This window comes from Diaphorina citri, unplaced genomic scaffold (assembly GCF_000475195.1).
Source record: "Diaphorina citri unplaced genomic scaffold, Diaci psyllid genome assembly version 1.1 scaffold328, whole genome shotgun sequence".
Taxonomy (NCBI): Eukaryota; Metazoa; Arthropoda; class Insecta; order Hemiptera; family Psyllidae; genus Diaphorina; species Diaphorina citri.
Genome location: NW_007377763.1, coordinates 82888 through 95141, shown reverse-complemented (window position 1 = coordinate 95141; position 12254 = coordinate 82888).

The following is a 12254-nucleotide window of genomic DNA, read 5'->3' as shown; positions in this document are numbered from 1 at the left end:
AAGACTAGCTCTTGCATTTAACAAATGACTAGGTAAACGCCATGGTGCATATTATGTTGATGCTAATGTTACAACAAATTAATAAGGATTTTGCATACATTCCTCGGAGCGTGGTCTTTATCTCTTAAGGACATGGGATCACCATCAATTCAACTGTAACAGTACAGGGGAGTGCTTTAAGTTCAACGGATCATTGGAATGGAACTTTTTTTCAAGAGGTTTGATAGAGGGAACTGTAACTGCTGAGGTCTTATAGTCCCGAAATCGAAGAGAGAAGGAACATAATTATTTTAGGAGAAAGAACCTTATCTCTTTAGCATAAAATCTGCCTCGATCACCGGGCAGGAATCGAACCCGCGACCCTCCTAGCTAACTAGACTGGCTGAGGGGCCGAAAAACCTTGCAAAAATTGACGAATTTTTTTCTGCGCGAGGAAGGGGAGATAGAGAATTCGATTAATTAGGTATAATTGGTTTTGGTGAAAGTGGCACATCCACCATTTTTCAATGAAAAGTGCGTACTTTCCAAGAGTGAAGTGACAATGATTGGTGGAAACTTGAAGGTAGGTATTCATATTTAGGTAGAACCTACATATGTAATTTGATATTACTCATACAGATTCCTTTAATGGCATTTCAGCCAATTTCACGGCCATCTGAAACCTTTTATAGCTTCAGTAAAATAGACATTTTCACATTAAAAAAAAAGAAAAAAAAATCCATCTTCACCTTTCTCAGAAAAGGCAATTTATTTTCAAGTCGAGCCTTGGAAAAAAAAAGACAAACCACTGCGTTCACAACTTCCCTTTCCCCAGCCATCTCAAACTCCAGCCTCGTTTTCCCATTTTCTATCCTTGTATCATTCTCTTCTTATCCTGCCTGAAATTTTTAACTTTTAAATCTACACCCTCTGTCACGATTTTCGGAACTTAATTAAATATAGGTACTTTTTCCCCCCTCTGAGATCAGCCAACGACAATAAACGTTGAGTACACCACAATTTTATTCCCAATGGTAGAGTAACGTTACGCGTGGTTGGGTGACCATCTGAGCATTCGCCTGTTGCTGGCTTTTCCCGGCCTCACTTAGGCTGGATGAGGTTAATGTGAGTTACCGGGTAGTCGCCAAATGGAGGGTAAACCCCCGTCACTAAACAGTTTAGCAGTTACCGATACTCTTGCTTCTTATCCTGCCTGAAATTTTTAACTTTTAAATCTACACCCTCTGTCACGATTTTCGGAACTTAATTAAATATAGGTACTTTTTCCCCCCTCTGAGATCACCCAACGACAATAAACGTTGAGTACACCACAATTTTATTCCCAATGGTAGAGTAACGTTACGCGTGGTTGGGTGACCATCTGAGCATTCACCTGTTGCTGGCTTTTCCCGGCCTTACTTAGGCTGGATGAGGTTAATGTGAGTTACCGGGTAGTCGCCAAATGGAGGGTAAACCCCCGTCACTAAACAGTTTAGCAGTTACCGATACTCTTGAAAAAAAAAGGGGGGATTTAGCTAGAAATCCTTTGAGATCTATGGCGTAGGTGTAATTAGGTAAGAGATTCGATTCTTCTTTTCCTATTTGACAGAGAAAAGGTTCCTCTAACTCTAACAGCTCTAACTCATCTGATGAGGGATACAGTAGATATACGGGATGGGATGAACACGCTACCACTAATGAACTAACGGGTGCTTGATTGCATCGAGGGTAAGTTCGAGTCCAGGTCAAGTCATTATATTTAGCACAGAGTACCAAGTGTAGGTACCTGTTAAACGAGCAACATTTAGAAGAAGCTTTCCATAGTACAGTAGAGTAATCTTCGTCTTCTTCTTAGCCTTTTCCCACTCAGGTGGGGTCGGCGTTTTTTGATAGCAGCTTCCAGCCCCACCTGTTCATACGAGAAAATAATCATGCTAAACACGCTTTTTTCACCATTTCTTCCATTCCCAATGTTTTACTTTTATTCCAAAGCACAAACTCAAAATAAAAGAAAATAAAAGGACGGAGAGAAACGACTTGGCCTGGCCAAGTCAATGCAAACGGGTTAACCTCGGTGCTAACGCAATGCGCTTCGTTTTTCCGAACGGTGCACGGCGCAGGTCCGGGGAAATTTCTCCTCCGCGAGGCATTCTAGGCAGATTTTGCCTGAGCTGTGCCATCTTCCCACTCTCCACACTTGGTACGAATGTACTAGACAGTTTCAGTACGTTTTCAGGAGGGTGTCAAGGGTGCGAGTTTTAGGAGGAAAAAACTAGGAAACTAGGTGTTGGAAGTGGGATGGTTTTTTGTAAGGAACGTTTTTTTGTGTATCCGTGTGCTGATGCTTTTTCCTGAACGGGGGTTTCTTTTGAGATTTGGGTTTCTGGGGAAAATCTATATTTTCTTTTTGTTACCTACTTAATACCTACGAGTATACGAGACCTACATAACTACCTATCTAACTTAGGTACGTAGAATAGGTATTAGGTAGGTATTACTCGTAAGTTAGGTTATTATGTAGGTTTGTATATATTTATGGTAGATTGGTACATTTACCTACGAGAACATGAAAATTTAGTAGCTAATAACGATTTGAGCTACCATTTTACTTGCCTTGAGCGAGTCCAAGGGTTTTGCCAACTTAACCCAAGTTTTTTTCATACCTACTACTTACCTCATTATTTTACTCTTGATTCTTTGTGGACTTGTGATCAGCAACAGTAGAACATTTTCCCCGAGGTTTTACCTATATCACCACTTACCTAAATAAGTAGTTTCTTAGTTATATGTACCAATCTACCAACTTCCTTTCTTTTTTATCCGTTTTGGTCCCTTTTTTTTCTATCCTTACGATGGTGCCAAAATTATGCAGTCTTTTTTTTAGCTCCAGGTACATAAGTAAAATATAAATCCGTTATTCCATTATAATCTCAATAAAAATTTACATTTTTCTATCCTTACGATGGTGCCAAAATTATGCAGTCTTTTTTTTAGCTCCAGGTACATAAGTAAAATATAAATCCGTTATTCCATTGTAATCTCAATAAAAATTTACATTAATTCAGTAAACTGCACTATAGAAATCTTATTATTATGCAAAGTGTTCGTACATCGCACGGGTGTCGAGAACAATCAAGTAAGCCACTAGGCTAAGGGGGACTGGGGACTCCCAACCTCCCAAGTACATTTCCGTACATTCAGCCGGGAAATCTCGTACATAGTCGTCTGAGCTCGGGCACAGTATGTGCTCCTCATTCAGTGTGAAGTTGAGTGCGGGACGAGACTGATGGGCGACTACAAGCTCTCTTGCATGCCGTCCATGCATTCCTATTACGACGTGTCTACCGCGAGCAAAGAAGACCTCAAGCTTCTGGACGAAGACCTGCCAGTATCTAGTGGCTACCAGGACTCTGCTACCAATCTGTGGTCCAGTGTGGACGGGGACCTTCAGAACCTCCAGACCTGTCCTCCGCAGCAGAACGGAGGCGGTGTCAACACCAACTATAACTTTCCGCCCACGTTACATAGCCAGTTCCCACCGAGTAGCAACACAACCAGTCTCCAGCGACGTGCCATCACGGCGGCCCACAACTTTCCCAACAATCGGCAGTCGAGTGGCGGCGGGCCCAACATGTTTGTCCAGGCCAACAAGAGTTACCCGAGCACCTGGTCCCAGCACCAGCAGAATCCTGCCTGGTCCTGGAGCCGAGGCCGCTCAGTCCCGGGTTCGAACCCGATCCCGGCCAGTCTCCAGGCTAATAGGAAACCGACACAGAGTCTAGTGACTGGACAACAAATGATCTCACCTAAATTCCGCAGGAGTACTACTTACCCGGGGAAGCAGCATGTATTCCAGCAACAGCAGCAGAGTAACCCGGGGTATGAACTGGAGGATAGTCGAGACCTATTACTCCCCTACCAGGTAACCTTTGCATTGATTTCTTTTAGTACATACTTACATTATTTTGCCTTATCATTTCTGCTTGTTTGTATATGGGTCAAATCTAGTAATTAATTTTTTACTACCAGGTTGGTAACTTTTACAATGATTTGCGTTATTTTCTTACTTACCTACATCTTTGATTTTTACCTCAGTAGTGCGATTAGCGAATTTGGACTTGGGTATTTTAAGACTGGAACACTTTTCACAAAAGGCTAACGGGTTATAAAAGATTCTTTCCCTCTTAGTACTTAGATAATCTAAGATTTTTACTTTCTATTATGTATAATATTTTCAAATTTTCATGCTTTTTTACTGACGTGAAGATTCATAAAGATAGTACCTACTGACCTTGTCTCTGATGAGAGTGATGAGCGATAATCGTCTCCACTAGGAACGCAAATTTTTTGCAATAAACCATAAAACCATTAGGCAAACGGAGATATATATGAAATAGCATCAATGAGGAAAATGTACTTAAATCTGGGACTGATCATATCTTTGAAATACACAATTTTTCGTGCCAAAATAATGTGAGTTCAAATGGGGAAGGAGTTTCGTTTTTGGTGACTGTGAAGGGGGCTCCATTTAATTTTCTTTACTTTCTCATTAATGAAACAGATGCTACATGTTAGGTTTGTGACCTCCTTCATAAGCATGTCTGTCCAGAAGAGTATGTCCCCTTCAAATTTGCGATAAAGGCTTCAAACTTCTCAGTTAGGCTCAAAAATCTCGAGATCGACTCCATAACAGAAACACTGAAATTAGAAATATGTCTGGAACGTGTGTATGTAATTTTTTGTAGTCTCAAGATATCGAACATAGCACCTCCTGCATGACAAAAATTATTCCAGAGTGCGTTATCAGGTTATTACTTAATATCAGTTCCCTATCCATTCTTCTATCCTTCAATTGGTAGCAGTTAGGCTCAAAAATCTCGAGATCGACTCCATAGCAGAAACACTGAAATTAGAAATATGTCCGGAACGTGTGTATGCAATTTTTTTTTGTAGTCTCAAGATATCGAACATAGCACCTCCTGCATGACAAAAATTATCCCAGAGTGCGTTGTCAGGTTATTACTTATCAGTTCCCTATCTATTCTTCAATTGGTAACCTCCCCTTTTTAAATGTGCTATGATGGAAAACGGAGTTTCTTTTGTACTTTTTTGGGGGGTGGAATTGGCTGTTCCCAAAAAGATTTATCTATCGTAATATGTCATACCTTTTGACTCGTTTTCGCTGAAAATTATCTGCAAATAACTTTGGATATGATGTAAAGATCCCAGATATTACTTCGGGATGTCCAAAGGGGTTCAAATTCAAACCCCATTCCTTCCAATACTGAGATGGGGTATCCTATCTGATGCCTGCCTCAGTGTTTCACCATAACGTATAGACGTTATGGTCTCACGCACGGATACACAAAAAAACGTTCCTTACAAAAAACCATCCCACTTCCAACACCTAGTTTCCTAGTTTTTTCCTCCTAAAACTCGCACCCTTGACACCCTCCTGAAAACGTACTGAAACTGTCTAGTACATTCGTACCAAGTGTGGAGAGTGGGAAGATGGCACAGCTCAGGCAAAATCTGCCTAGAATGCCTCGCGGAGGAGAAATTTCCCCGGACCTGCGCCGTGCACCGTTCGGAAAAACGAAGCGCATTGCGTTAGCACCGAGGTTAACCCGTTTGCATTGACTTGGCCAGGCCAAGTCGTTTCTCTCCGTCCTTTTATTTTCTTTTATTTTGAGTTTGTGCTTTGGAATAAAAGTAAAACATTGGGAATGGAAGAAATGGTGAAAAAAGCGTGTTTAGCATGATTATTTTCTCGTATGAACAGGTGGGGCTGGAAGCTGCTATCAAAAAACGCCGACCCCACCTGAGTGGGAAAAGGCTAAGAAGAAGACGAAGATTACTCTACTGTACTATGGAAAGCTTCTTCTAAATGTTGCTCGTTTAACAGGTACCTACACTTGGTACTCTGTGCTAAATATAATGACTTGACCTGGACTCGAACTTACCCTCGATGCAATCAAGCACCCGTTAGTTCATTAGTGGTAGCGTGTTCATCCCATCCCGTATATCTACTGTATCCCTCATCAGATGAGTTAGAGCTGTTAGAGTTAGAGGAACCTTTTCTCTGTCAAATAGGAAAAGAAGAATCGAATCTCTTACCTAATTACACCTACGCCATAGATCTCAAAGGATTTCTAGCTAAATCCCCCCTTTTTTTTTCAAGAGTATCGGTAACTGCTAAACTGTTTAGTGACGGGGGTTTACCCTCCATTTGGCGACTACCCGGTAACTCACATTAACCTCATCCAGCCTAAGTGAGGCCGGGAAAAGCCAGCAACAGGCCTCTTCGTCTATTATCAGATAATAGCATAGGTTAGCATAACGCAGGCAGTGGCGTCAGGACAGTGTCACTTGGGGAAGTAGATTCGTATATGCTTAACTCATCTTTTGAGGCCCAAGCCTCAGAGTGGGCTTTTTGTGTACTCTTGTATTGAGTTAATGGGAAAGTAGGTACCTAACTGTATACCAATCAGGATCTTAACACAAGAATAAGAAGGTCTTAGATACTAATCATATCTTGTCTTGACGTATATTTTTCTCGGTAGTCTAGTGGTTAGAGTGGTGGACTTCGGATCTGGTTGGTAGTACGATTTCAAGTTCCAAGTCAAGGAATAAAATTTAGTGATGTGTACCTACCAATCGGGGGACGGCATTTGTAGCAAGCATTGGTCCTCAACACAGTTCAAATTCCTTTACTATTACTTTTGCATGTACCACACTACCACTGTGTATGTTTCCACCGATTTCTGTCCACATGTAACGGTGCTTACGGTGCTATGTCCGCACGGAACAGTGTATCTCTCTCCTTATTCCGAGGAGAGAGTCTCTCCCCAGATCAAAAGAGGGATAAATCCCGAACTCTCATTATGAACTTTCCGGAATTTGAATAGTCAAATTTATAGCTCACGAAGAAGATGAGATTAGGGAGTATTTTACATTTGCATATTCCCTAAATTTTGTATTCTAAACCCGCAAACGAAACTTTATCTGGTGCACGGCTGAGGAACATCATAACTGTGTGAAAATTCGCGGAAAAACGGCGAGAGAGAAAGCAGACGCGAGATGTCCCAGAAAAACAAAAACGTAGAAAAAAAGGAACGTAAAAAAAAGGTCGAGTACCTAGATTTGTGTTATTGTATTTACCTTTTTCAAGGTTTTGGGATTGAGTTACTTAAGTCTTGCACACTCGAGGATGTTTTGGTGAAAAACCTTGAACTTTTGAGAAAGCTCGAAGAAATGGCCATGAAAATGTTTACCTGAGAAAACAAATAGAACATTGGTACATATGGCCAACAATACGTACCATTCGTTTTTTGACGATATATTTACCTCAGCCGTAGATGTAGAGCCCATTGTGCTTTGGGGGTTTAACGTCTCTGTACAAGTGTACACAAGTACCTACACATATTAAATGCAAATAAAAGTTTCTCTTTGGCTGCTTAACTCGTAGCTCGCAGAGAGGAGGATAGGAAAAAGCGAGCGGTTCTGAGAAAACTGATCTTTTCGTGACAAAGTTCGCCCCGGGCGGGAATCGACCCCGCCGTCTCCTGTTTCCTAGCGTGTATTTTCCACCCGACTCCCGCTCGTGGCCTGGGTCATCTCACTGGGTTACATTAGAATTCCCACTAATAGACTCACTGGGTTACATTAGAATTCCCACTAATAGACTCACTGGGTTACATTAGAATTCCCACTAATAGACTCGCGTGCTTCGGCCCATCATAAACGTTGGCGAAATATTTTCATCACAGACCTAAATCCGAATAAAAAACAATAAATGATCGTCTCTCTGATATACTGGGTGACTGAGGTGGACTCACGGTGTTTGCCTCAGTTTTTGTATGTTACCTAACCTCATTAACAGACTCTACGGTTATTGTTTTGATTTGCTTGATAGAGGTTTAACGTCAGTGTATAATTGTTAAGGCCTAGATTCTAAATATTAAATAGAAAGTAGGTAAAAAAAATCTAGTGTTTCTTGATTGTGTTAAATTCACTGAGTCTTAAATGCTGAGCTCAAAAAGACAAATTCTTAAATAAAGGGGGAACCCCAAAAATGTGTCACCAAGTGAACATAACTCAATCTATCCAGAGCGCCGAAGAACCAAATTTGGCGCCCGAGGTGTAAACATTGATAAGCTGTTGGGGATATCCCCTTTCTTTTGAACAGTGCACCAGCCACCAGCATGGTCATTTTTCAGCAGCTTTCACAAATTTTCATCAGTAAATGGTTTCTTCAAAATTGATCACAAGGGCAGGGACCTTAACAGATGGAGTGTGAAGGCATGTGATGTGCTCCAATCTACTCGACCCCAAATAGATTTTCTGTTGAACCACCCTGTATGCTAATTTGTTTAATCTTTCCACGCCACGCACATGTTTCCTCCCGTCATTGGAACTAATAAAAAAAAGAAGCATAAAAGAATTCATCGTTCAAATATTCACCTAGGTATTTGAAATTTGATAGCGGAATCATTAGTCATTTCCGACCGGTTTTCCATCGTGTGGCGTTCGCCAATTACTACCTAGTACGTTAGGTTTGGTGCTTTGTACTTTATGTTTTTGTGTATGTACTTTGTACTACATATGTAACTAATGTAGTGATGTACTTTAATTTGGTGTTATAGCTTCTTGAATGAGTAGTATTACGATTATGCGATACGATTATAGGTACACATCAGGTCCGTATTTAGAGAGGGGGCAAGCTCAATAAAATGTGGTACCTAGGTAGGAAGCTATAGGAAGTGAGCTTTTAGTTATAAATAAGTAGGAAGCTGGGAAGAGAGCTTTTTAACATTTTGACTCTTGTAAGAGTAGTAAGTGTCTACAGAGCTTAATCTAATAGAAGATGTCACTGATCTCCAACATTCTATATTCGACATCAGACTTTTCCAAGTTTAAGAACTGACAATTCGTATCTTTGAGAAAGTTTTTGGAGCTGTAAACTGAACAAGACGTGAGTTATAAATAGACTTGCTAAAATTTTGCTGAATTTAACGTACCAGTTTCATTGCTACGAAATAAAAATGGTGATGAGACACTCATCCATAAAAAAAAGAATAGCCAATATTCATAGCTATCTTTCTTGGCCTTTCCCCGTGTTTAGACGGGGTCGGCGTTTGTCGTCAGCCTCTCCTATCTCTCGATCAGCCCTGGGGTGATTGCTTTGGGCTGACATTTATTTGGTTTTGGCTACAAAAATTCTACGATGCCCTTCGCACTGAAACTTTTCTGTTTCTTTAGCAAGGGACATTATTATAGGCTAGGCTGGTATTCTCCCTGTTGGTCCCCAGCCAGACTAAGCTGGTCTACTCCCTGCTTAAAGTCCTCCAGTCCAGATCCATCCAACTTATTAAATTTATTCACAAGTCAAGATTTTAATTTTTTTTCTCCATTAATTACGACCGCAATTAGGTTTTTATTTATTTATTTTTTAAAGAATTAAAAAAGAAACAGGGGAAGGGGGGTATTCGGGTATTGCAGGGGCTTTATGCTGTTTCTTGATGATGCTGTTGTTGGGTGTTGCAGATATTCTTCGCTCGTGACAATAAGAGAAGTAAATAGTAAGTGAAGAAAAAAAGAAGAAAAGCTGGAGAAAAAAGAGGATTTAAATTACTGGGTTACTCTGTTATCCAGAGGAGATCATTTGGAATGCCCTGGCACACTGCTTTAGTATAGATCTATATCTATGACTTTGTATACACAAAAGCCCAAAGTGGCTGAGGTGTATGGCAACCTTAATCGTGATCTAAGACTTGACTATCCCTGAATGGAAAAATTCCCTCAGAAATTAGGTTCCGATTTACCACCCCCGGCTTTAATTCCTGAAGCTTGAACTGAGAAGTTTCGGAATGTACATGGAGTCTAGGTTTTTTTTTTTCCCTGAATGGAAAAATTCCCTCAGAAATTAGGTTCCGATTTACCACCCCCGGCTTTAATTCCTGAAGCTTGAACTGAGAAGTTTCGGGTTGTACATTGATGTTTGTCTCATGGAGTCTAGGTCGGCCTATCCCTGAATGGAAAAATTCCCTCAGAAATTAGGTTCCGATTTACCACCCCCGGCTTTAATTCCTGAAGCTTGAACTGAGAAGTTTTGGGTTGTACATTGATGTTTGTCTCACGGAGTCTAGGTCGGTTTTTTTTTTTTAGGTTTTAGATAGGGCTCACATTTATATGTAGATAGTAAAGGGTCCGCCCGTATATTGTTGTGAATAAATAAATAAAGGTCGGTGTAACTCGTATTCGTTGCACCCTGTAGCTCTCCAGTTATTAGAACGTACCTACCACTATTATCTCGACGTCATTATTTGACAAAGCTCCTTCTTTTCTTTCCTTCTTTGTTTTCTCTCACCCTTTCTTTCCGTTTTTCTCTCTCTCTCCCACCCTTTTTTCTCTCTTTCGTCCTTTCTGTCTGTTGTCTGTAGTTCTCGGTATCTATCAGACTCGCACCTCTGTTCCCGTTTCTCTCTGTCTTTCCTTCCCTTCTCTCTCTCTCTCTCTCTCCCACCCCGTCTCTTCCCTTGTTTCTCTCTCCCTTCCTTTCTGTCCATCAGACTCGCACCTCTGTTCCCGTTTCTCTCTGTCTTTCTATTCCCTTTTCTATCTCTCTCTCTCGGTAATCTCTTTTCTCTCTCTCTCCCCAATTTTTTCTTCCTCTTGTATTGCTTTTCTTCGTGTCTGTAGCGTTTCTCTCTCCTCTCTCTCTCTCTCTCGTAAACTCTCTTCCCTCTCTCTCCCCATTTTTTCCTCTTGTTTTTTTCCGTCTGTAATACTGACACTCTTGCTTTTCCTCGTGTCTATAGCTCTCTCTCTCTCTCTCTACCTCTTCCTCTATAATAATAATAATATAGAAGTTTATTTTATGTCACATTAACAATAAAATGTTCTTTTGGAATAAATCCCTTTAAGTACTAGAGTACGTAGAGTAATCCCTTGTTTCTGTATGACTGTGCAAACCAAGGCAGGAAAAATTTCGATGTGTGAAAATAAAGGTCGAGAGAAGAGGGTATGAGAAGATAAGGCTGACCTCAAATGAAATTGGAAAAGGTGCAAGATTAAGAAGATTCACTTACTCGTACGAGTACATGATGCACTAGTTATGATAAACGATAATGGACAGGTCTATTAGTACAAACGACATACAACATTGTCACTTGAGTGCCGATGCTTGATCTTGCCGAAGATCTAGTGCACTTGAATAGTCAAATCAACTGAGTGGCATTGGATGATAAACGATAATGGACAGGTCTATTAGTACAAACGACATACAACATTGTCACTTAAGTGCCGATGCTTGATCTTGCCGAAGCTCTGGTGCACTTGAATAGTCAAATCAACTGAGTGACATTGAGGGAGAATACGGATATTGAGTGAGCGTGTCTAAATTAGGATGTCCGGGTTCAGGGGGGATTTGAGTAAATGCTGCCTTGTGCCCAGGAACTTATTCAGGTATTTGCTGGTAAGGCCAGCTACTAACTATCAGGTAGACCTGATACATGATAGAGAGTGGCTGGCCTAAGAATTGAGAAAACCGCCCGCAAGGTTTTGCCTGGGAGACCTCTGGTTCAATAATGGACTGACGGGAGGGATGCTCCCAATTATAGAGAGGAGACCTCTAAATACCCGGGCGCCGCGGGGCTGCAGGGTTGGGATATACGCCAGTGGTGAGTTTCATAAGAAAGGTCGTCAGGCGTGCTGTTGCTTTTTATTTCTTTTTACTTCTGACCACACTTAACAAGGAAAATGCTTACCTATAGGTTGAAAACCTAACGCCATGTTGGCAGAATCGTTAAAAGTCACATAAAATTTGCTGAAAATAAAAAAAAGGTACTTTTTACGCTCGTGACCCTGAACCTTTTCTTTTAATCTTCGTATTTTATTGAGTTCTTACTTCTTCGTGAGTGGGAGCAAAAAGTAATAGGAAGTTTTAATGTTTGGACGAAAAAGGATGAGTTTTTTCAATCTGGAACATTTCCAGGATATTACTTATAGGTAAGTAGGACACGTAAGCCGGGATGTAGTTTCAGAGGAAGCGTTTTCAATTTTTTAACATTGAAAAGAGGTTTCATGAAGATTGTTAAAACATTTTTGATCGAAACCTGCCTTTGGGCAAAATGCTAGAGTATTGATTCCTCGAAAAATTTCAGGTCAGTTTTTCCGTTTCTTCCGGGCTTTTCTATTTCACTTCTGGTTACGTAACACATTTACACGCCTCTCTAACTACCTATGTGGGGTGACCCACGCGGGCTCTAACATTT